We start from the raw sequence: 26711 nt of genomic DNA, 5'->3' as shown, positions 1-26711 counted from the left end.
AAGGAACTTAAAATGTTAACAGCCTTTGAACCAGTAATTCCACTTCTGGGAAACTATTTTAAGGAACTCGTACAAACAGAAAAGCCTTTCTAAATAAAAAGACGTATCTTCACAACACTGTTGTTAACAGTAAAAACTGGACACAACCAGAAGGTCCAACAATAGGGAACTGTCTAAGTAAATGAGAGTATGCCCAGCTGAGGGATTATAAAGCAGCTACTAAAGATGAAGTTTACAAAGAACTTCTAATACCATGGAACAAGACATGTATTATAATGGAATCTGGAAAAAAACAAGATACAAAACTATGCCAACAACATAAAAATACTCTTCCAATTTTACATGTTTTCTATTATAATCCAGTATTGCTATTATACTCAGGAAATAAAAAGATCCCCCCAAACACACTGGAGGCTTCAGGAGCCTGGAAAAGGGAAGTAAAGTATGGGATTTGTGGCAGAAGGTTTCAAATCTTGCATGGCTCTGCCAATGACCAAATGTATGAACTCAACTAAATGGACTTCATCTCTTTCAGCATCAGGTTTCCTACCCATAAAATGAGGATCATATTCATTTTGCAGGGTTACTATTAATACTATTAACATAACTAAACAGGCACCGAACATGTGGTAGCAAAGAATTACCTGTTCTAGGACAGTAATCAATTAGAATTCCAACTGGAAAACATACCAACCTAGGGACAAAGTATGAAAGTATAAAAGATGACCCAAATCTTTGCTTCAGGCCATCTCTCCACGTTCTTCTCCCAGGCCCCCTGAGGACGGAGGTAGTGTTTACAGGAAGGGTGGACTTGGGTCACTTAATTCCAGCGTAGTACATGGTCTTCCATGTTGCCGGCACCTAGCACTGGCTATGCTGGCCACTCAGAGTATGGAGCACCGGGGACTATGGCCTGGTACAGGCAGGAGAGAACACTTGAGAGGATAAAAGCAAGGAGACAGGGAGAAGGGAGGGGACCAACTTGTTTTCCCGACTGTCAAAGTAATAGGTGCTCATGGTCAAGAACTGAAAAATACAAGTATAAAGTAGTTAACAAAAAAATGAACAACTGTATTCCCCCATTCAGGAGGAAATACATACTTAGCATTTTGGCACATTTCCAAAACGCATTTAACATTTCCATGGTTTGAGTTGACAGCATCTTTTGGTAGCAGCTACCACTTAGAAGAGTCCTCCAAGTGCCAAACATTCTATAATTATTGTCTCATTTGTTCCTCACAAAAATTCCTGAAAGGTAGGTATTACTTCATTTTACAGATGGGGAAACTGAGGCTCAGAGAAGTAATTCAAACCTCAACTGTCCAGTTTGTGAACTCCAAAGCCTAGGCTCTTGGCCACCAGACCACACTGCTGTCTTTACAGTCACTATGGACTGTCTTGGGTTTAAATTTTCACAAATGTCGGTACTTCCTCAGAATACTGGTTCTGCCTCTTACTAGTTATAACCTTGGACAATTCACATAACTCACCTCAATCTCAGTTTCCTCAGCTGCAAAATGGGGATAATAAGCTTATTTAGTGCATAGGGTGATTTGTAGAGGTTAGTATAAAAAGTATAGTGGGAGTAAAGTACCAGGTCCCTGGAAGTGTGAGGAAGACATCTTCAGCTGGCGGCTCCAGATGGGCTCTCAACCCTGGGAGGCAGGCCTGTATGGACTGCACTGGGCAGCTTCTGGCCCTCTGGCTTTGGGTGGGTTTAGCAGGAGACAGGAGGAACAGGGGGAAGTCTGGTTCCCTCCTGGTTCCAGTAACCTCTCCCTCTTCTCATTCCTTCCAGCCTAGGCAGTGTGACAACTCCTGCACCACCAGCCCTGTATGTCTGCCCTACCCCTTGTGATTCCCCTACACCCCATACACAAACATTGTGACTCTTTATAAACAGACTCTCCTCAAATTACCTAATTGGAGTCTTCTGTTCTCTGCTGAGACCCTGATTAGATACATTCATTAGTTTATTCATTCATTCATTTAGCAAATTTCATATATTAAGCAACTACTATGTGCCAAACACTGTTCTAGATGCTAACAACAAAAAAAAGTCCCTGCTCTCATGGAGCTTCCAGTCTAAAGCTATCAATGGTTCTACTGTTATCATTATTATAGTGAAGTGTCCAGGCTGTTGTCTCATATTACTATATCCTTCATTATAACTTTTCATAATTATTTGCTTATGTGTGGGCAGTGGTAACTCTAGCCCTTTTATCCAGAAGAGCTGCTCAGGAAGTGTTTGCTGAATGAATAAATAAATCCTGGCACCCCTATAATACCTAATATAACACATGAGCTTCCTCCTTAATAGATTTAAAAACAGAACTCCTCAGCATTTTGTCAACGACTCTTTGCTGCCCCCGACTCTAGCCTCTATGAGGTCTTCAACTATAATTAGTGTGGCTGCATACTGGCCCTAAGGCATGTACACCACCACTGAACACCTCAGAATAACATGGCCTAAGAGAATTTAGGTGCTGGAAAAAACGTTTGTTCTGCGTCACAAAAAATAGCTCCGATCTGTTGTTGTTAGGTGTCGTCAAGTCGTTACCGACTCATAGCGACACTATGTGCAATGGAATGAAATACCGCCCGGTCCTGTGCCATTCTCACAATTGTTGTTATGGTTGAGCCCACTGTTGCAGCCGCTCTGTCAATCCATCTTGTTGGGGGTCTTCCTCTTTTTCGCTGGCCCTACTTTACCAAGCATGACATTCTTCTCCAGGGATGGATCCCTCCTGATAACATGTCCAAAGTATGCGAGACATAATCTCACCAACCTGCTTCTAAGTAACATTCTGGTTTACTTCTTCCAAGTCAGATTTGTTCGTTTTTTTGGCAATACATGTTTTACTCAATATTCTTCACCAACACCACAATTCAAAGGCATCAATTCTTCTTCGGTCTTCCTTATTCATTGTCCAGCTTTTGCACGCATATGAGGTGACTGAAAACACCATGGTCTGGGTCAGGTGCACCTTAGTCTTCAAGGTGATATCTTGGCTTTTTAACACTTTAAAGAGGTCTTTTGCAGCAGATTTGCCTAATGCAATGCATCTTTTGATTTCTTGACTGCTGCTTCCAAGGGGCAGCTAGAGAAGACAAAGTAAAGTATTATAATGACATGTACAAAGACCTGGAGATAAAAAACCAAAAGGGAGGAACACACTCAGCATTTCTCAAGCTGAAAGAATTGAAGAAAAAATTCAGGCCTCAAGTTTCAATACTGAAGGATTCTATGAGGAAAATACTAAACGACGCAGGAAGCATCAAAAGAAGATGGAAGGAAAACACAGAGTCACTATACCAAAAATAATTGGTAGATGTCAACCATTTCAGGAGGTAGCATATGATTAGGAGTTGATGGTACTGAAGGAAGAGGTCCAAGCTCACTGAAGGCACTGGCAAAAAAAAAAAAAAAAAGGCCCCAGGAATTGACGGAATATCAGTTGAGATGTTTCAACAAATGGATGCAGCACTGGAAGTGCTCACTCGTCTATGCCAAGAAATTTGGAAGACAGCTACCTGGCCAACTGACTGGAAGATATCCATATATATGACTATTCCCAAAAAAGATGATCCAACCGAAGGTGGAAAATACCAAGCTCCGACCTAAACGTGATCATTAACTAGAGTCAACAACAACACATTGTGGTACAGTTGAATCTCCCAATTTTTTCTCATTGGAAGGAACCTAAGAGTCTATAGGCTATTTTAAATTTTCCCTTTTCACCTTACACCCTATTGTGAAATCTTTTCACCTAAGAATAGAACTTCCTCGTTCCTTTTAATCATTGCATCATAACTAATTCGCTACTATTGGACCTTTAGGTTGTGTCTACTTTGATACTAAAAATGTCAAGATGAGTATAGTTATAAATATATTTTGCCCACTGGTACAGGTATACATGTAGGATGAATTGCTAAAAAAGTAACTACTGTAATAAAGGGTACAAACATCTTCAATTTTAATAATTAAGGCCAAACTACTCTTCAAATATACTGAGCCAATTTACACTTTCATCAACAATGTATGAGTGCTTGTTACCCTAAATCTTCATCAACATTAGGTGTTACGAATCTTTTAATCTCTTCCAATCTGACAACTGAAAAATTATATCTCATTCTTGTTTGAATTTGGATTTCTTTGATCACCAGTGAAGCTGGATATCTTTTCGTATCTCTACTGGCTCTACAAATACCTATTCTCTACTTCCATAAATTCATGTTCCTATCCTTTGCCTTATGGGGCAGTTCTACTCAGTCCTATAGTGTCGCTATGAATCGGAATTGACTTGATGGCAACGGGTTTGGTTTTTTGGTTTTTATCCTTTGCCTGGTTGTTGTTTTTGTTTGTTTTGTTTTTTACTCTCTTGTTCATCTTTTTCTTATTGATTTGAATGGGCTGTTAGGTGTGTTGGGGGTTCAATTCTTCAGACAATGTTTTGAGCTAGGAAACATCCCCATTTTGAAGATAAAAAAATTAAGACTTTGAACTTTTAAGAAGGATAAGACAGTACACAGTACTGGCAAAGCCATCACAACTTATACAAGGTAAGGTCATGGAAGCTCCATACAAAAAAAAACGCAAGTGCCATCGAGTCAATTCCGACTCATAGTGACCCTATAGGACAGAGCAGAACTGCCCCACAGAGTTTCCGAGGAGCGCCTGGTGGATTCGAACTGCCGACCCTTTGGTAAGAAGCCGTAGCACTTAACCACTACACCACCAGGGTTTCCGGAAGCTCCACAGACACATCCAAACTCTCTGAGGGACCAAATTACTGGGCTGAGGGCTGTGGGACCATGGTCTCACGGAACATCTAGCTCAATTGGCATAACATAGTCTATGAAGAAAAGTTTTACATTCTACTTTGGTGAGTAGCATCTGGGGTCTTAAAAGCCTGTGAGTGGTGATTTGGGAAATAATATTGGAGTCATCATTCCCTGTCCTTGAAGGACAGAGAATGTGAGCCTACTGAAGCTGGGCTCACAAGGACATATCAACTGAGCCCTGAGGTACAAAGACAATAGCTCGGATAATCCTAGAAGATATCTTTTAGGGAACCTTTCACATAAGCCAATCAACCAGAACACAAAAGACTCTCCATTCTTATCTTTTTCTATTAGCATTTAGTGAATAGAAAATTTGTTTGACCAATGAAAACCCTCTTGACTGTCCTTACTGAAACCTGTACCAATGATTGTTAAGAAGGATCACAGTTTCTAGCCAATCTGTGAAAAGGTGAAGCTTTCAGTGGTTTTGCCCATTTTGTAATGTTAATATATACTGGTCATTCTGTAATGTTTCTTGGACTCAGACAGACATGGCTGTGACAGCATGCTTGTCCATTTTCCAATTCTTGTCTATTCTGTAATATTCGCTGGACTTGGACAGGCATGGCTGTGGCAACATGGTTGTCCATTTTCCTATTCTTGCTTATTCTGCAATATTTCCTTGGACTCAGGTAGACATGGCTCTAGCAGCATGCTTGTTCACTTCCCATTTTTGCCTTTTTTTGAATATGTGACAAATAAAACTTTCTCTTGCTTTACTAAACTTGGTGATTTTTTTCCCCTACAACAGTTAATGGTGTCATCAGCAGGATTTCTGAAGCTATGAATCCAGTCAAACTCAAGAAGACCTGGACTGTGGAGCAGAGGCCAGCTAAAGAGGTCCTATCTTCTGGACCCACGTGTTCCCACTCCATGTCACTTGGACACCAACAGGGTGAGAGTGCTCTTGGAAAATGAGCCTTTGCTTATTCTTTTTTGTTCTCTTTCTCATGTTTTCTTAAGTTTTGTTTGGCCTATTTGTTTGAAAAACCAGTTGTTTGATTAAAGAGAATCTTAGATTTTTGCTTGATCGTTTGGTTAAGGACGATATCTAGTAACTCTTGGTGAATTGCAGTTTAGGTCTGGATTTGGGTATTTGAAACATTAAAAAGGTAATTCTATTTTCAAAGAGCTCTGAGCCACTGTAAGCCACAAAAATTCAGGCATGGATCGACCAATAAAACCATTACGACAATCACTGGCACTCATCACAAGCATTAATCTCCCGTGACACAATAAGGTGGTCCCAAGACAGGCTAGAGCATTAGGCTGCCTGCTACCCACAAGCAAGCTCTCGCACAACGAAGGTACACATTGGTCTAAGCGAAACACTGTCCAAAACCTGCGGCGTTCCTCATTAGGTTTCTTTTCATGGCTCAGAAAAAACCTGGAAAATAATTTTCTGTTTTGCCTAGTTTGCGGGGGGGTGGGGGGGGTGGGGGGGTGGTGGCAGCTCCTGACCTGTTGTGCCAAATTCTCAGGGGGAGGTGACAGTTGTGTTATGTAATTTGAAGGGAGAAATGACAGCTCCATACCTGTTTTTATGATACAGTTTCTCAATAAAGAATCATGATTTTAAAATTAAAATCATCAGTAGCTACTTTACCTTCAATTGGAGGAACTAGTATATTTAAGGTCTAAAATAAGAGACTAGTTCTCCAGCCGTCAGAAGGAATTAAGTTCAAAAAGAAGGAAACCAAAAGCTTGAACCTTAGAGCTTAACATCTTCGGTAAATGACCCTGGATTTTTTTTTTTTTTTTACCGGGGTTGGCAGTTCAAATCCACCAGGCGCTCCTTGGGAACTCTACATGGCAGTTCTATTCTGTGAGTCTGAATCGACTCAACAGCACTGGGGTTGGTTTACCAAGACACTGGTTTGGGGTTCCTATTTAAAAACACTATAAACTGAGTATACTACAAACTACAAGTAATATGAAATTTCAGCGACCACTTTGGGAAAATGAGCTTTCATTTGTGTTGTCTTTTTCTCTTTGGAGAACTTAGGTTTGATGCTCAGGCTTTGTCAAAAGCTCTAATACCCCCCATCTGAGGATCTGCCAAGTTAATAAGTTTTATCTAGAACCTGTTTTTTCTGTGGAATTGAGTCAATCTTACCAGAAATTGTTGTATACACTTTAAGAAACTAGGATCCCCATATTCTAGTTTTGTGTGGTGTTGTTTCATTGAGTTTATGTGGTTTTTCTGTCTCGTTTTGTCCTGAGAGCTCACTTCTGGTCTAAAGCATTGTGTCTGAGCTTCTGTCTTGTATCAGGTTGGAGGTTATGGCTGACAATTGTTGGTTTTGTAAGGCTGTCTTAAAACCTCAGTTCTCTTCTCATCTAGAAAAACTATGTCTTGTGTCTGTCTTAGGATTTAGATTTTTGTTAGCTATTTGGAGAAATTTTCATATAAATTGGTCTATTTGAAGAGTACACTAAAATCTTTATGTTCTATACTATGTCAATCTTAAAAGTGAAACCTTTCAAAATATATAGGTGACTTTAAACATATGTAAATGAATTGGAATGACCTAATCTTGTCTTAAACCATGAGTTAAAAAATAGGGAGGGTGGGGCAACATCAGGCTTCCCCTGTCCTCAGTCTCCAAGGTCATATAGCTCCAGGAAGCTTACTATAGTTAGAAATTGGGTTGGTCCCAATCATAAAAGAACTGTAAACAAGTTCTCTCTATTGTAACTTTAAGAAGCCAAAAAAAATAGAAATCACAATGAGACACACCTGAAATGGCCTGGGAACATGTTTCCAACCTTAGCCAGGCACTTAAAGTTATATCCATATCAATGAATTGGTCAACTGAGCAGAGACTTTATGATTTCCCAAGCCAGTTGATAAAATCTTTAAGGACTAAAATTAGATTGAGGAAAATATGAGAAGTAGTAAAAGCTGAACAAAAACTTAGAATATTTAAACAAACTTTATTTCAACAGTTATGTTTTATGGTATACAGGCTTAAAATAATTCCCAAGACCTTTTAAGTAACTTACTGAAATTAAATTGAGTAAATAACATATATGTCATTAAGTTTATATACTTTTGCATTTTATGCCACAAGAGAAAGAATATATATACTTAAATCTGCCAATGTGTGTTCATTTTTGCCATTTTAAAGGGATACACTATAAAAGGTATGCAACAGAGACAATGTTTAAAAGGTTTATTTAAAAAAATTTTTTTGATATGGTCAAAACTTTTATCAGTCTGACTAGAGTTTAGTGGTTTAATTTATGAGATTTTTAGGAGCTTTACTGCTAAATAGCATATAAAACAAAGAATTATGTTTCTCACTGTCAAAATAACAAAATTTTCTTTGATTTCTGAGTCAGAATGTTGATTTATTTGTATAATCTGAAACAAAGTTTTGGCCTCTCACTAGAATAAGATTCCTGAGTCAAAAACCAACCGGCAGGGCTTTTAGAAGAAAAAAAAAAAAAAATGCTACGGTTTTTTGCTTCAAGATCTTTGGCTAAATAGGCATTTGTTTCACAGTGAACTATAATAAACTCCTGAAAACTCAGAAACTTCATGGAAAGCCGCAAAAACTTTTATAAAGGAAAAGTGCTAAAAAGTTTTATTTTATGTTGTCAAAATCAACAGAAATATCTGATTCCCTTTGGGTTAAAATTTATATGTTAATACTTCCTCTTGTGTTTTTGCCTAATATTAGATAGCAAACACATGCTATTGTGTCATAATTTTACCATTATTTCTTAATTGCTAACTTGGTTTCAACTTTATCAAACTTTATCAAAGCCAATGGTTTAACCGGGGAGTTCATGTTATTTACCTACGAAGGTTTTTTTTTTTGTTTTTTTTTTTAAACCATTCTAGTATTTAGAGACTTGATAATCTTGGTATATCCTGACTTAAAAATACAGTTAATGATATCTAGAACTATTTTTATCTAAAGTTTTTTTAATTGATTTTGACTTTTACATTATGCTTGTAATTAATTTCTATCAAGTCTTTCACTATAAGAGTATTATTTTTATAAACTAATCATGCCATATTAGGTTTTGTCATCTGCAAATAAGTTTTTACTTTGCTGGTTTGCTGAAAATGTTTGACCAAAATATTTCGACAAAAAGACGGACTGAGTCTAGACTGAGTAAAACTTCCAGAAATCTTGTGTACAAGCTGATGGGTTTACAGACCGCAGCTAATGCAGAATCAAGTGGAACAAAAATTAACTACATAAGACTGAGTAAAGGAATAATACGGGTTTTATCCGGGAACATGGCTGATGTTCTAAGTGCCTGCTTTCTGGATATAAGAAACTATTTTCCTTTCTTCTAAATTATTTAACTAATGGGTTTAGATATTGTAACTCTTGAATTAGAAGTTCTTCTCTCATAAAAACAGTTTTGTAACATTTCAGCTTCTGAGAAAGTGAGCCGTGACTTAATAGGTAGACCAAGGAGGGGCAACTTGCCCTGAAGAAGAACACTTAGTATGTTTAAACAGATTAACTGAAGATCTCCAACAGAGGAGGTCCATCCTATATCACCTTGTTAATCATGTATTCTGCAGTGAAAATCTGGTCGTTACATGTCAATTTTTCTATACCTTCCGTCTTCTGTAGACAAACTTTGTGTGTGGTGGATCCAACTATACTAATTTTAAATGATCCCTTTCCAACTGACAGTGAGTTTATGTGGGCAATCTCTTGTTCAGATTCCTGGTAAATGCATGGATAACACACTTTGAGAATTAAGATGTTTCAATGTTCACAGTAATGTTGCTAGTAAATACTGGAAAGGTAGTGTTAATTTGTTACCCATTGTAAAACAAGAGTCAGAAGAAAGTCCACTGGTCCAACACTCAGGGTGGGGTTGGTCATTTCTAAGAGCTTTAATTCCTAGTTATGGTATATTTGAATTGGAGAAAATCTTTAAGAAATTTATTGATCACCATGGGACAAATAGCAGACAAAGTTACTAGTGGGTTGGAAATTGAATAGTGATCTCTGACCTCATAAACCAAGCTGACCTCTAAAAATAGCCTTAGATTTTTATTATCCTGAGAAAGTGTAGTCTGTGCTGTAGCAAATACCTCTTGTTGCATTTGGATACATAACACAGGAGAAGTAGAACAAGGTATGCAAAGAATTAGACAGCAAGCCACCTGGTAACACAAACATCCAATTTATTTGGTTGGTTACCATCAGGAATAAGTATATGGTCTAGGTCACTACTGCAAGGAACAGTAATATTCTTAGTCCACACCCTGATAGTATTCGGCATAATAAAACTTATCTTCTATTGTTTTTCTATTGTCTTACACACTTAAAAAGGCAAAAGAAAAGCCTTGGGCTGAAATGTTGATGCCCATGGATTCTGCTTGCTAAGGCAATGCAATTGATGACAGCATCACTGTTAAGATCCTGGTGAAGAACCAGATGCTACTGAGTGGAAAACCAGCACCATGAGTTTAAAGAGCCTGTGATGGCCATCATCTGGGAGCTCAACTAAGTCCAGTTATTGATTATTGATGTGTCATCTCCACTCTCTGATCAATAAGTGGGAATGACTTAGGAAATAATATTGGACTCATTATTACCTGTCCTTGAGCAGAGAGAATGTGACCCAGCTGGAGTTGGGCTCATAAGGACTCACAGGACACATCAACTGGGCCCTGAGGTATAAAGATAATAGCTAGGATAATCCTAGAAAATATCTTTTAGAGAACATTTGACATAAGCCAATCAACCAAAACACAAAAGACTTTCCGCTCTTATCTTCTTCTATTAGCATTTACTGCATAGACAATCTGTTGGACCAATGAAGATCCTCTTGACTGTCCTTACTGAAACCGGTACCAATGATTTTTGAGAAAGACAATTCAAAATGTAGGATTACAATTTCTAGCCAATTTGTGAAAGGGTGAAGCTTTTGATGGTTTTGCCCATTTTGTAATGTTAATATACACCGGTCATTCTGTAATAGTTCCTTGGACTTGGACAGACATGACTGTGACAGCATGCTTGTCCACTTTCCCATTCTTGCCTATTCTATAACATTCCTTGGACTCAAGCAGGCATGACTGTAACAGCATGCTTGTCCATTTTTCCATTCTTGTGCATTCTGTAATATCTGCTTGGACTCAGGTAGACATGGTTCTAGCAGCATGCTTGTTAGCTTCCCACTTTTGCCTTTTTGAATATATGCCAAATAAAACTTTCTTTGGCATTACTACAACAGGGGCCATCTAAGATACTCCACTGGTCTCACCCCTTCGGGAGCAAGAAAGAATGAAGAAAACCAAAGACACAAGAGAAAGATTAGTCCAGAGGACTAATGGGCCACAACTACCACAGCCTCCACCAGACTAAGTCCAGCACAACTAGATGGTGCCCGGCTACCACCACGGATTGCTCTGACAGGGTCACAATAGAGGGTCTCGGACAGAGCTGGAGAAAAATGTAGAACAAAATTCTAACTCACAAAAAAAGATGAGACTTACTGGCCTGACAGATACTGGAGAAACCCTGAGAGTATTGCCCCCAGACTCCCTGTTAGCTCAGTAATGAAGTCACTCCTGAGGTTTACCCTTCACCCAAAGATTAGACAGGTCCATAAAACAAAAAGAGACTAAAGGGGCACACCAGTCCAGAGGCAAGGACTAGAAGGCAGGAGGGGACAGGAAAGCTGGTAACAGGGAACAAGGTCAAGAAGGGACAGTGTTGACATGTCATGGGGTTGTTAACCAATGTCATAAAACAATATGTGTACTGTTTAATGAGAAGCTAGTTTGTTCTGTACATCTTCATCCAAAGTACAATAAAAAAAAATTAAGACTTGAGAGCTAAAGGTCACTCTACACAGCTAACATGAGTCAAGGCAGGAACTGATCCCAAGACTGCTTGACTCCAAGGTCCATGATCTTCATTGCTAGTTGTCTTAGTCGTCTAATGCTGGTATAACAGAAATACCACAAGTGGGTGGCTTTAACAAAGAGAAGTTTATTCTCTCACAGTTCAGTAGGCATTCAGTCTGCATTCAGGGTGCTGGCTCCAGGGGAAAGCTTTCTCCCTGTGTTGGCTCTGGAGGAATGTTCTTGTCATCAGTCTTCCTTTGGTCTGGGAGCATCTCAGTGCAGGAACTTCAGGTCCAAAGTATGGGCCCTGCTCCTGGCACCACTTTCTTGGTGGTATGAGGTCCCCCCTCTTCGCTCACTTCCCTTTTCTTTTTCTCTTGAGAGATAAAAGGTGGTGCAGGGACACCTCAGGGAAACTGTCTTTACATTTACATTGGATCATGGATGTGACCTGTGTCAGGATGTTACAATTCCACCCTAATCCTCTTTAACATAAAGTTACCATCACAAAATGGAGGACAAACACACAATACTGGGAATCAAGGCCTAACCAAGTTGACACATATTTTGGGGGGACACAATTCAATCCATGACACTGGTCGAAACTAAATTCTGGCACTTTTTCTTAAAATAATTCACCAAAATGTATACAAATCCATAAAGGAAAATGTACAAATCACATTTTTAGTAAAAAAAGAAAATTACAAAACAGCACATAAAGACCGTGGTTAGGGTGCTGGTTACACTGATGTATACAGTTGTCAAAACTCAATCTGTTCACTTAAGATGTGTTCATTTCACTGTATGTAAATTTTACCTCATTTAAAACAATATATCTTGAAGCTGATACCACCTTAGTAAAGCAACCAAAGGTGACGGCACCAAGAATGAGAAAAAAGTCGACAATGTGTGCTTCGTGATAGAATGCACCAAAAACACAACATCACTTCTGTGTTATTCCCATCAAAAGCTCATGGCCTTCATCCAATCATGAGGAAACACCAATAAATTCAAATTAAGAATAATTTTATGAAATAGCTCACCTGTACTCCAAAACATTGAGTGTCATGAAAGTCAAAGAAAGTCTGAATAGCTGTTTCAGATTAACTGAGGCTTTAGTTAGCAGCACTAACTAAAGGTTGGAGGTTCAAGTCCATCTAGCAGTATCTCGGAAGAAAAGTCTGGTGATCTACTTCTAACAAACCAGCCACTGAAAACCCTGTAGAGCACAGTTCTACCCTGACACACACGGAGTCACCATGAGCTAGAGTTGACTTGACACGACTGGTTTAAAGAGACACGACAATTGCAAAAGACAGAAAGCCATCTCAGTGTTCAACAGAAGAGCGATCTGAGAATATGAGATTTTCTTTTGCTAGAAAGGACACTAGTGAGACAATGAACAATACCCAAGTAAAGTCTGTAGAATAAGCAACAGAATTTTTTTCCTGATTTTGACCATTGTACTAAGGTTATATAAGAGAATGCCCTTGTTTTGGGGAAATATACTCTAAAGTATGTATAGGTAAAGGGACATCATGTCTGCAACTTACTGTTAAAGAATTCAGAGAAAAACAGGATAAAGCAAGTGTAGTAAAAGTTAACATTTAGGAAAAAGTAGGTGAATTTGGGGCATGTTATTAGGAAAGACCAGTCCCCTGGAGAATGACATGCTTGGTAAAGTAGAGGGTCAGCAAAAAAGGAGGAGACCCTCAATGAGATGGATTGACACAGTGGCTGCAACAATGGGCTCAAACATAGCAATGATTGTGAAATGGTGTAGGACCTGCCACTGTTTCGTTCTGTTGTACACAGGGTTGCTATGAGTTGGAACTGACTCGACAGTACCTAACAACAACAAGGTGAAGGGTATGTGGGAACTTCTTTAACATTCTTGCAACTTTTCTGGAAGTTTAAACTTACGTTTAAAACAAAGTTTAAAAAAAATTTAAGGATGTAAAGCCTATAATCCCACTTTAAAATATTATATGCCAGTATAAAACCCACTGCCATCGAATCAATTCTGACTCATAGCGACCTTATAGGACAGAGCAGAACTGTTCCGTAGGGTTTCCAAGGAGTGGCTGGTAGATGTGAACTGTTGACCTTTCGGTTAGCAGCCATAGTACATCGTATCTCTTAACCACTGTGTGTGTATCTAGAAAAAAATCCTGAAAGAAAAGACCAAACTCTTAACACTGGGTATCTCTGAAGGTATAATAATGGAAACTTGCACTTTTTATGTATTTTTATGTTGTTTGAATTAGCTAAAACATATATTACTTTTGCTAGTAAACAAACAAAAAAAAAACAAACCCAGTGCTGTCGAATTGATTCTGACTCATAGCGACCCTATAGGACAGGGTAGAACGGCCCCATAGAGCTTCCAAGGAGCGCCTGGCGGATTTGAACTGCTGACCCTTTGGTTAGCAGCCATAGCACTTAACCACTACATCACCAGCGTTTTCTACTTCAGCTAGTAGAAAATAAAATAAATAAATTACCAACCAAGCATGCCAATCTCTTCATGAAGTTTAAGATAGAGTCAGAGCAAGGGTTAGATGCTAGAATTTCCCCTAAATTCAAATATTTGCAGCATTAAAGTGAGGGGGCCTGCAAATCTGTAGATTCACAGAAGAGCAAAAACAAATGGTCCATAAGCATTAGGAAAAAAACTCAATCTCACTTGCTCCGAAATATCATTTTTCACTTATCAGATTGGCATACTACAAAGATTCATAATTTACAGCATTGGCAAGTACCTGGAGAAACAGGTACACCAGTGCACTGTTGATACAGGGTGTCGACTGGTACAACCTAAGTAGAGTTTTTAGACTACCTATCAAATGTTTCTTCACGCTAGACATTTTGACCCAGCAATTCCACTTTGATAGAATATCTTTGATAGCCTATCTACTGAATGTTTTTTCACACTAGGTATTTTGACCCAGCAATTCCACTTCTAAAAATTTGTCCTTCTGCTATACTCACCTGCATGCAGAAAGACTATACATAGAAGGATGCTTGCCGAAGCATAGCTTTTAACTATGAAAAGACAGGGAGCCACTTCAGTGTTTATCAACATCTGATCACCAAGAAGTCTCTAAAAAAGAATGAGACAGATCCCTTATCTATTGCCATGAAAGGGTATCCATCATAGTTGGTGTTAGGTGCCACTGAGTCGATTCCAACTCATAGTGAGCCCACGTGACAGAGCAGAACTGCCCCATAGTGTTTCCTTAGGCTCTAATCTTTTTGGGAGCAGATCACCAGGTCTCTTCTGCCATGGAGACACTGCTGGGTTTGTACTGCAGACCTTTCAGTTAGCAGCCAAGTGCTTAACCATGGCACCACTAGGGCTCCTTGTCCACCACAGAGTATAGGGGAAGAAGTGAGTATCTATAGTACCTATGATTCCGTTTTTGTGAAAAAAAAAAAAAAAAAAAACCCAAGAACATACAAATGCATGCTTGTATAGGCACAGAAAAGTCTGAGAAGATTGGTACTAAATTGTTGAAGTGGTGTCCTTTGAGGAGTGGAATTGCAAAGGTAGAATTTGGATTTAAAAAAAAAATAACCAGCATGTATTAGTAACAAAAAGCCAATAGTGGTATTACAAATAAGCAAAGCAATTTGTAAATGAACGAATAAAATGAAAGCATGCTCCTGGGCACAGTCCATTAATATTTCTTTCAATTTAACTGGTGTTACATTGGTAGCCATTTGTGAGACCTCCAAAGGGAGTAAATGAGTAAAATGGCTATGGGAAGAGTTGGGCGGGGGGGGGGGGGGGGGCATGCCTAGGTATGAGGTAAGGCAGGTGCAGAACGGAGAAGGTGAGGAGGCCTTCTGGACCTGGGCAGGCAGCAGGACCCTCAGGACCTGAGGGAGAGAGGTCAGGACAAAAGGTGCTGCCCCAGGCAGCTTCGTAGATCTGCCTGTGGCCAGGAGTGTTATAAAAATGCTCCTTTCTTTCTTTCCACAAACACTATAGGAGCACCTCATAGTCCTGCTGATTTCTGGTTCCACAGGAAGCTGAAGCCTCTGGCTTTCGGAGGGGCTGCAGGACAGGCTGACTCCACGCCTCCTGGCTCTCCAGGAAGGCTGCACAGGACTAGGTGAATCTGAAGGGCAAGACTGATCTCTTCACTCACCTGAGTCCCTAGCACCTACCCCAGGGCTCGAGTACAGCGGAACAGTCTTCATAAATGACATTTTTACACAGTGTCTCCACAGAATTCTCTATAGCAAATTGTGCATAGCAAGGCTTCATCTGTTTGTTCATTCTACAGACATTTTTTGAGCACTTCTGTGGACCAAGTATACAGTCCCTGGGTGGCAGAAACAATTTACCCTGTCTGTAAAAAGGGACATTCCTCAACAAAATAAAGGGCATCTATGCAAAACCAACAGCCAACACCATTCTTTATGCAGAGAGGCTGAAATTATTCCCCTTGAGAATAGGAACAAGACAAGGATGCCCTTTATCACCACTCCTATTTAACATTGTGCTGGAAGGCCCAGCTAGAGCAATAAGGCAGGAAAAACAAATAAAGGGCATCCAAATTGGTAAGGAAGAAGTAAAATTGTCCCTATTTGCAGATAATATGATACCATACATAGAAAATCCAAAAGATTCCATGTGAAAACTATGGGAACTAGTAGAAAGATTCAGCAGAGTAACAGGATACAAGGCAAACATACAAAAATCAGTTGGATTTCTATACACCAATAAAGAGAATGATGAAAAGAAAATCTGGAAAACAATACCCTTTATAATAGTCCCTAAAAAAAATAAAATACTTAGGAATAAATCTAACCAGGGATGTAAAAGACCTGAACAAAGAAAACTACAAAACACTACTGCAAGAAACCAAAAGAGACCTACAGAAACAGAAAAACATACCATGCTCATGGGTGGGTAGACCCAACACGGTGAAAATGTCAATTCTATCCAAAGCAATTGACAAATACAATGCAATCCCAATCCAAATACCAACAGCATTCTTTAACCCAAAACCAAACCCGTTGCCGTTGAGTCGACGACCTTATAGGTCAGAGTAGAACTGCCCCATAGAGTTTCCAAGGAGCACCTGGTGAATTTGAACTGCTGACCTTTTGGTTAGCAGCTGCAGCACTTAACCACTATGCCACCAGGGTTTCCAGCGCTCTTTAAAGAGATGGAAAAACTAATCATTAACTTTAAATGGAAAGAAGCCCTGGATAAGTAAAGCACTATTGAAGAAGAATAAAGTAGGAGGATTCGCCCGGCTACCACCACCAACTGCCCTGACAGGGATCACAAAAGAGGGTCTCGGACAGAGCTAGAGAAAAATGTAGAACAAAATTCTAATTCACACACACACACAAAAAGACCAGACTTACTGGCCTGACAGAGACTGGAGAAACCCTGAGAGTATGGCCCCCGGAACTCTTTTAGCTCAGTAATGAAGTCACTCCTGAGGTTCACCCTTCATCCAAAGACTAGACAGGCCCATAAAACCAGAAGAGACTAAATGGGCACACCAGCCCAGGGGAAAGGAGAGAAGGCAAGAGGTAATGGGGAACCCAAGGTAGGGAAGGGGAGAGTGTGGACATGTCATGGGGTTGGCAACGAATGTCACAAAACAATACGTGTATTAGTTGTTTAATGAGAAACCTGTTTGCTCTTTGCTCTGTAAACCTCCACCTAAAGCACAACAACAACAAATAATAATAATAAAGGTTGGCAGTTTGAACCCAACTAGTGGCTCTGAGGAAGACAGGCCTGCTGATCTGATTCTGTAAAGATTATAGCCAAGAAAACCCTATGCAGCAGTTCTACTCTGTGACACATGGGGTCGCCACGAGTCAGAATTGATTTGACAGCACTGGGAAGGCCCTCTACCCCAGGTGAGAGATATGCCACCCACCACCCCACCCCCTTGCTTTATGGGAAGAAGGGCTAGGTGTCCTACAGGTCCAGTTCTCCTCATGACCCCAAAAACGAAACCCATTGCTGACACATCAATTCTGACTGATAGCAACCCTATAGGACAGACTAGAACTGCCTCATAGCGTTTCCAAGGAGTGGCAGGTGGATTTGAATTGCCCAACTTTCGGTTAGCAGTGAAACGCTTATGACAGTAGGGTGGATATAAGGTTCCTCAGGGCAAGTGTATGCAACTTAAAAGAGAGGGTTTCCCCTTCCCCCTGGATTTTCTGGATAATTCAGGCAAAAGCAGAATAGGGTTGGTTTGGTTTTCAGAAATTACCTAGATACCTGTGAGGAAAGGGCAAACAAGGAAGTGGCCTACTGGAGTTTCCTTAGGATTTTTTTTTCCTCAGTTCTTTTTTTTCCTCCCTAAATTTTATTTATTTTGTTGTTGTTGCTGAGAATATATACAGCAAAAGATATACCAATTCAACAATTTCTATACATAAAATTTAGGGACATTGATAACAACCATTCTCATCCTCCTTTTCTGAATTGTTCCTCCACCATTCACATAAACTCACTGCCCTCCTAGGGTTCCTACCTAATCTTTCCAGTTGCTGTTGTCAATTTGATCCCATATAGATAATTCTTAAAAGAGCATAATGCTCAAGGCTGACATTCTTTACTATTGATTGGTGTTAAGATGACTTCAGGGAATTTTTTCAAATTGTGCTTTAAGTGAAAGTTCACAAATCAAGTCAGTCTCTCATACAAAAACTTACACATGCCTTGCTACATAATCCTAGCTGTTCTCCCCCTAATGAGACAGCACACTCCTCCTCCCCACCCTGCATTCCCCGTGTCTATTCAACCAGGTCCTGTGCCCCTCTGCCTTCTCATCTTACCTTCAGACAGGAGCTGCCCACAAAGTCTCATGTATCTACTTGAGTCAAGAAGCTCACTCCTTACCAGTATCGTTTTCTATCCTATAGTCCAGTCCAATCCCTGTCTGAAGAGTTGGCTTTGGGAATGGTTCTAGTCTTGGGCTATGGAGGGTCCAGGGACAATGACCTCTGGGGTCCCTCTAGTCTCAGTCAGACCATTAAGTCTGGTCTTTTTATGAGAATTTGAGGTCTGCATCCCACTGTTCTCCTGCTTCATCAGGGATTCTCTGTTGTGTTCCCTGTCAGGGCAGTCATGTGGTAGCCAGGCACCATCTAGTTCTTCTAGTCTCAGGCTGATGTAGTCTCCGGTTTATGTGGCCCCTGCTGTCTCCTGGGCTCATATTTACCTGGTGTCTTTTGTATTCTTCATTCTCCTTTGCTCCAGGTAGGTTGAGACCAAATGATGCATCTTGGACGGCTGCTTGCAAGCATTTAAGACCCCAGACGCCACTCTCCAAAGTGGGATGCAGTATGTTTTCTTAATAGATGTTATTATGCCAATTGGCTTAGATGTCCCCTGAAACCATGGTCCCTAGACCTTCAGGGGATACTTTTGGTTTAAGATTTAAAGATTATCTCAGGGCAATAGTTTCAGGGTCCTTAGGGTTTTAAATAGTTTGCATTTATGGAGCTCTTTCTTTGAATCCTCAGAAAGGTACTTTGCACAGATACATCCGTCATTGTTAGGTGTCAGCCATCCTATTAAAAACAGAAAGAAACTCTGCCTGGTTCTAAGCCATCCTCACAATCAATCATTGCTATGTTTGAGCCCATTGTTGCAGCTACTGTGTCAATTCATCTCACTGAGGTCTTCCTCTTTTTTGCTGACCCTCTACTTCACCAAGCATGATGTCATTCTCCTGGGACTGGTCCCTCCTGATAACATGTCCAAAGTACACGAGACAAAGTCTCGCCATTCTCCCTTCTAATGAGCATTCTGGCCGTACTTCTTCCAAGACAGATTTGTTTATTTCTCTGGTAATCCATGATATATTCAATATTCGTTGCCAACACAATAATTTAAAGGCGTCAATTCTTCTTTGATCTTCCTTATTCGTTGTCCAGCTTTCCCATGAATATGAGGCGACTGAAAATACTATGGCTAGGGTCAGATGGAAAACCTGGTGGCACAGTGGTTAAGTGCTATGGCTGCTAACCAAAGGGTCAGCAGTTCCAATCTGCCAGGCACTCCTTGGAAACTCTATGGGGCAGTTCTACTCTGTCCTATAGGGTAGCTATGAGTTGGAATCGACTTGACGGCACTGGGAGGGTCAGATATGCAGAGTCCTGGTGGCGTTATGGTTAAGAGCTCGGATACTAACCAAAAAGTCGGCAGTTTGAATCCACCAGCTGCTCCTTGCTGTTTTATTCTGTCCTATAGGGTCATCTATGAGTTGTAATTGACTCAACAGCAATGGGTTTTCAGGGTCAGATATATCTAGAATCCTCAAAACAAACAAGGTAGGGCTAAGTCCCCAAGAACTAAGGAAATTGAGGCTCAGAGAGACAGAGAAAGGTCACTAAGTTGGCAGGAGACAGTCAGCTAGTACTAACCCTTGACCTCCACCCTCCCAATAGCCCTGCCTCTAAAGCAAGTCTTTGACTATTACACCGGTTGCTGTACGAACAGCCTGGCATGTCTTTTACTGCATAATTAAAATTCCAAGCTCTGCCGCCACAGGGCCTAGCAATCCTTAGTGTTTCTAAATTGGAGGAGTCCCACTAGGCCTGGCCTCCCTCCTGCAGCCACACGTAAACCCTAGAAACTGAAGAAGTGAGGCCCTGAAGGCTTGCACACAAAAACCTGGGGCAACTCATGGAGCCCCTGGATGTCTCGCCAGGCTCCTTTGTCTCTGTTTCCTCCTGGCCAAGGCACAATGAGTATCAACGTGCCCTGCAGCTAAGTCACCAGAAAAATGGGACTAGAGAGCAATTCAATGGCTTTCCTTAAAAACAGCAACAAAGATTCAGTGAAGCTTCTGGGAGGTTTGGAGCCCTGGTGGACTCTGTCTGCAGGGACAGCATGCTTTGAATTTTAGCCTTGCTTCTCCAAACTGGAGGAAACCCTGGTGGCGTAGTGGTTAAGAGCTATGGCTGCTAACCAAAACATAAGCAGTTTGAATCCACCAGGTACTTCTTGGAAACCCTACTGGGTAGCTCTACTGTGTATTACAGGGTCACTATGAGTAGGAATCACTATGAGTAGGAATCGACTCAACGGCAACAGGTTTTTTTTTTGTTTGTTTGTTTTCTCCAAACTGGAACCCTAAATAAAGGACTGATCTTATTCAAATGAGGCTGCAATTGATCCAAACATTTTGGGATTCTCCTCTGCATACTGGAGTCCCTGGGTAGTAGAGTTACCAAAAGCTTGGAGGTTCAAGTTCACTCAGAGGCACCTCAGAAGAAAGGCCAGACTGTACATATTGCTAAATTGTTCCAGAAAGTCAGCCGTTGAAACACCCTGTGGAGCACAGTTAAGCTCTGACACACGTCGGGGTGCCACGAGTCAGAATTGACTTGCATGACAACTGACCTCCACATACTATCTGCAGAGCCATTCAGCACAATGACTTTTGTCAGTCAAAACAGAATTCTCTGTGGCCATGTTGGATATTACACAGCTTGATTCACCCACTTTGTGGCCTGCCCAGCAGAGTAGGCCTGGGCCCCCTCAAAAAGCCAAATATACCTGAGACAGAGCCCCCACAGTGCTGTATTCTTTACCTGGCTTCCTCCCCTACAGTGTTGTATTGAAAAATTGTTTCCTTTTCTGTCCCCTCCCCGGCCCCAGCTTTGCATCTGAATTTTGCTTCTGCTTGGAGGTTATATGTAAACCCCATTGCGCCTGCATAGTATGATTAAGCCTGTTGCTGACGTGACTTGTACGAAGTCGCTTTAAAAGTAACTTGCCTGCCTGCGCTTGGCAAGCAGTCTTGGCAGCAGCAGCTCTGACTGACTCCTTTTTCTCATACAACGAAATAAAGGTAACTTTCCTGTTCTCCCAATTGGGTCTCTCATTTATTGGCCAATACCAGTCATGCCGAGCAAAAACCTGGGGTTTCCACCCAGTAACATACCCTCAGAGAAAAGGTCTGCCCTTCCGGGGAGATGGGCAAGCAAGGCTCCTAGTGCTGAACTCAGCTCTCAGAGAAGCGCTAACAAAAAGCTCTGGGGTCCCGCAGTCTTTTGGGAATAACTGGGCATCTAGGTTGGAAAAGAACAACACACATTTAAGTTCTATAGAGTTTGCCAAAGCCAGCCCACCAAGCAGCGAGGCCACGTTGCCCAACTGAAGTGACTCCATTCACATGGAGCTGCAGGGGTCACAGGACGGGAAAGGGACGTGGCCCTGGTGGTGGGCACCCTCAGCCAGGCCCATGAGATGAATGGGCCAAGGCCAAGAACAGGCACATCATAAAAACTAGAACTACGAATGGCTGACAGGCACTTGAAAATACATTTACTCTCACTGGTAACCAAAGAAACACACATGAAAACAACTGCGCACCATTTTCATTTTGTCAGGTAATTTTTTTTTTAAGACGTGAACAGGTAACGGCATGAGGAAATGGTACTTTCTTGCAAACTCATTGGAAAACAATTTGGCAATATCTACAAACAGCTTGAAATATGTCTATATCCACTGAACCAGTAATTCCACTTCTGGGAATCCAACTTCTGGAGATAATCAAAAATGCTGACAAACTTTATATCAAGATTTATGCAAAGACATTCATTGGGTTTAATTCTAAAAGAATGAAGTATGTGTTTTATCACCATAAAAAAATAGGTCGCACAGGGTCACAGCTGAAACAACATTTAGAGATCAAGGAGGGACAGGGACCTCCTGAGGTCACCTAGTACTTTGCGGCAGAACCAAGACAAAGACAAGGCCTCCCTGCCCAGTGCAATGTTTTCTGCCTCAACTGCATTTTTTGAAGTAATAAATTGACTTCTAATAGCATAGTACTATTTGTAAAACCTCTCCCCTTTTAAATTCCTGTCTGTTTCCTCTTAGAGTTTTTTAAAAAGAAAGAAGAGGTAGGCTGTCCAGGCAAACATTTTGTCGGCTCTGCAGAGGCCGCTGGGGTTCAGGGACACCCCTCTGATCCTCAGGGTAGAGTCACTCCATCCCCACCTGCTAGGGGGCCTCACACTTACATCGGATCACCTTCTAATGCTCTGTGACTCACTGTTCCTGGCAAATCTGCAGGGAGATGGCCAAATATCCTGGCCTTCTGTGTCCAGGAACTCTGGTGGAGTAGTGGTTAAGAGCTTGGCTGCTAACCAAAAGGTCAGCAATTCAAATCTACCAGCCGCTCCTTGGAAACCCTATGGAGCAGTTCTACTCTGTCCTACAAGGTCATTATGAGTCGGAATCAACTCTATGGCAATGGCTATTATTAGTGACCAGAGGTAAAGTTCTGTGCAAAACAGATTTGTCGGCAACAGGCTTCTTTTTTTCCCCCCATATACACGAAATGTCCAGAACAGACAATAAGTGGATTAGTAGTTTTTGGGGGCTGGGAGGTGGGGGGGAGGACAGAGAAGGTGTGACTGCTAATGGGTGTGTTGTTGTTGTTGTTAGCTCCCCTCAAGTCAGTCCCTGACTCATGGCAACCTCGCACACAATGGAATGAAACTGTCTGGTCCTGCACAAGTCGCATGATCAGCTGAGGACTGGATCACTGCGGTCCATTGTTTGCACCGGCTGATTTTCAGAAGATCACCAGGATCATCTTCCTAGCCCACTTTAGCCTGGAAGCTTCTGCTGAAACCGGTTCAGCATCACAGCAACACACAAGCCTCCACAGACAGACGGGTTGGTGGCTGCACATGAGGTGCACTGGCCAGGAATTGAACCCAGGTCTCTCACGTGGAAGGTGAGAATTCTACCACTGAACCACCACTGCCCCTATGGTAATGGGCACAGGGTTTCCTTTTGGGGGCGATGAAAATGTTTCAGAACTAGATGGTGGTGACAGTCTTTCAACTTTGCGAATATACTGGAGATCAATGGATTGTACACGCTAAGAGGTTGAGTATTACAGTATGTGATTTATATCTCGATTAAAAAAAAAAAAAAAGGCCTGACCTTCCCCTTGGCTTTGACGGAGCCTGAAGGAGAAGGCCAAGGATTGGCTTGGCCCCAACAAAATGTAGTAAGCAGCCCTTGTGTTGAGTGTCACCACTTTCTCCAAAGTTCCCTGGTTCCACTGTTCTTCTTTCCAATCACTACTGTATTTTATAGCTACAAAAAATTGTCCAAGCCCTGCCCTGGGTCACAACCCTAGACAGGCCACGGCCATCCTTCTCAGGGTTGCCTTCACTGCTTTCCCTTCCTCTCCTGCTCTGATCCCCTCCCGCTCATCCCTCCTGCCGCGGCCAAAGCAACCTTCCTAAAAACACACATCATATCATGGCTTGTAACTGCCATGATTCAAATAGGGATGTCCAAGCTCCTTAGCAGAGTTTACCCCCCTGCCTGTCTGGCCTCATTTTTCCCCACTCTCCCAACCTTCCCTTTCTGTGCCAGCCTTCCTGAGCAAACAGGAATATCCTGAGTCACCTGGATGCTATTCATCCTTATAGCTCAGCCCAAGCGCCACCTCTTCTAAGCAAGCCACCCTAACAAATACAATATACCCCTACTCGATATGTGCCACTTCTTGCATTCAACAAACTTACTGAGTACCAGATACATGCCAGATGATGTCATGGGCATATAATGGTGAACAGAAAATAATTCCTACTCTCATGGTGCTTACATTCGAAACATACCTCCACCAAAGCAGTTACCACGCTGGGTTAAGAGTGCTGGTTTCCTCACGTGGGTACCTCAATAAATAAGTAATGTCTGAAGCTTTATTCATTGTACCATCACCAGCTCCTATAAAAATAGAGTGGCTCCTGAAAAATACACAGATGCTCTGCAAATGCTGGCTTGCTAAGCAGATTCTTTAAGATGTGAACCAGGACGTTGGTCAGACACTCCCCAGAGCTGCCACACTACCCGCCATTCCTGCTTCACAGCACTGATCGCCCAGCATGGGGACCATGTCTTTACTCATCCAACTCATCCCCAAGACCATGGACCTCTCAGTTCCCCTCTTGTCATGGATTGAATTGTGTTACCCAAGAATATGTGTTGTAAATCCTAACCTCTATGCCTGTGGTTACTACCCCATCTGGAAATTGGTTGTCTTTGTCATGTTAAGACACTGGATTAGTGTAGGGTGTGTCTTGATCCAATTTCTTTTGAGATATAAAAGAGATGAAAGCAGCAGCAATGGGGGAAGAAAGATGCCAAGCCACATAAAGATCACCCAGGCACAAAAGGTCCAAGAGACAGGACTTTCTTCCAGAGCTGACAGAGACAGAAAGCCTTCCCCTAGAGCCAGCACCCTGAATTGGGACTTCTAACCTCCTTAACTGTGAGAGAAGAAATTTCTGTTTGTTAATGCCATCCACTTGTACTTCTGTTAAAGCAGCACTAGACAGCCAAGGCATCTGTCTACAAACCGTAAGCACTCAATGCAGCTGCAGTACCAAGTCCATGGGACTTTGCGCTTTCAACGTTCCTGATTTGCTTCTCTTACAAGGCATGCTCATTGCCATAGAATAAAGCGTTCATGATTTGAGGGCCCCAGAGGTTGCACATACCACACTCTGGGTACCCAGGACCCTAGCTGACCTGTTGTTATTAGGTGCTGTAGAGTTGATTTCAACTCATAGTACCCCATGTGATAGAGCAGAACTGCCCCATAGGCTTTCCTAGGCTGTAATCTTTATGGAAAGGAGCCCTGGTGATGCAGTGGTTAAGCACTCAGCTGCTAACCAAAAGGTCCCCAGTTTGAACTCACCAGCCTCTCTTTGGCGTAAAGAGGTGGCAGTCTGCTTCCATGAAGATTACAATCTTGGAAACCCTACGGGGCAGTTCTACTCAGTCCTATAGGGTTGCTATGAGTCGGAATCGACTCCACGGCAATAGGTTTGGTTTATTTATTTATTTATACATCTTTATGGGAACCGATTGTTAGGTCTTTCTCCTGCAGAACCGCTGGGCAAGTGAGTTACAACTTCCAAAGTTTCAATTAGCAGCCAAGTGCTCAATCATTTGCACCATCAGGGTTCCTCTAGCTGCCCCAAAGGACAGGTATTTACCGGAAAGACATGAAAACATCTGTCAGGACAAAGACTTGTACATGAATGTTCATAATAGCTTTATTTGTAACAGCCAAAAATTGGGAACAACCCAAATGTCCCCTAACAGTGAATAGATAAATAAATTGTGGTATATGCATAAAACAGAACACTATTCAGCAGTAAAAATTAACTATTAAAATACAAACACAACATGGATGAATCTCAAAATGAAAAATGAATGAAAAAAATCAGATAAAAAGATTATATAGCATATTATTCCATTTCTATAAAAATCCTTAAAAATGCAAACAATTCTGTAGTGACAGGAATCAGATCAGTGCCGAGGGGTGCAGGACACAAGGAAACATTATCTTGACCGTTGATGATTTGGCAGACTTATAAATGTCAAACTTCATCAAATGGTACGCTTCAAAAATTTGCCATCTTTAACTTTTGTTCATCAAAAGACTTTACCAAAAAAGGTGAAAAGACAAGTTACACACTGGGAGAATATCTTCGGAAACTATATATCCAATAAGAATCTAGTAACCAAAATATATACAAAACGTCAACAACTTAACAAAAATACAAATAACCCAATCATAAAACAGGCAAAGGACTTGAGTAGAGATTTTACCAACGAGGATATTCAAATGGCCACCAGACACATGGAGAGACGCTCAACATCATTAGCCATCAGAGAGATGTAAATCAAAACACTACCAGGGGTGTGTGGAAGGGGGAAACGGGGGATTAATTGTGGTGGAAAAATTGCCTTGATTAAAGGTAGGGTTGCATAGTCGGTCATTGTAAGTGCTGTCAATAAGTTGTACACTTGTAAAAAATTGAACTGGCAAAAGTTGTATGACAGATGTATTTACAACAATGACAAAAAAAAAAAAAGAATAGCTGTCGATGCTGCTTATATACAACCAAACACCTCATGGAGCTTGGTCCCTTGGTTTGGAGGTTTAGGGTCATGGATTCATGCAACATCCCAGTTCATTGGCTTAATAACTTG

General features: G+C 41.3%; 1 protein-coding gene across 3 annotated transcripts in view; it reads right to left on the bottom strand.

The window, feature by feature from the left end:
• The window catches only part of ATP6V1C2 (ATPase H+ transporting V1 subunit C2), an 84830-nt gene that overhangs the window by 35387 nt on the left and 22732 nt on the right, over positions 1–26711 (bottom strand). The gene's annotated exons all lie outside the window — the stretch shown is intronic.

This window comes from Elephas maximus, chromosome 12 (assembly GCF_024166365.1).
Source record: "Elephas maximus indicus isolate mEleMax1 chromosome 12, mEleMax1 primary haplotype, whole genome shotgun sequence".
Taxonomy (NCBI): Eukaryota; Metazoa; Chordata; class Mammalia; order Proboscidea; family Elephantidae; genus Elephas; species Elephas maximus.
This window is presented reverse-complemented; position numbering and strand designations above follow the sequence as displayed.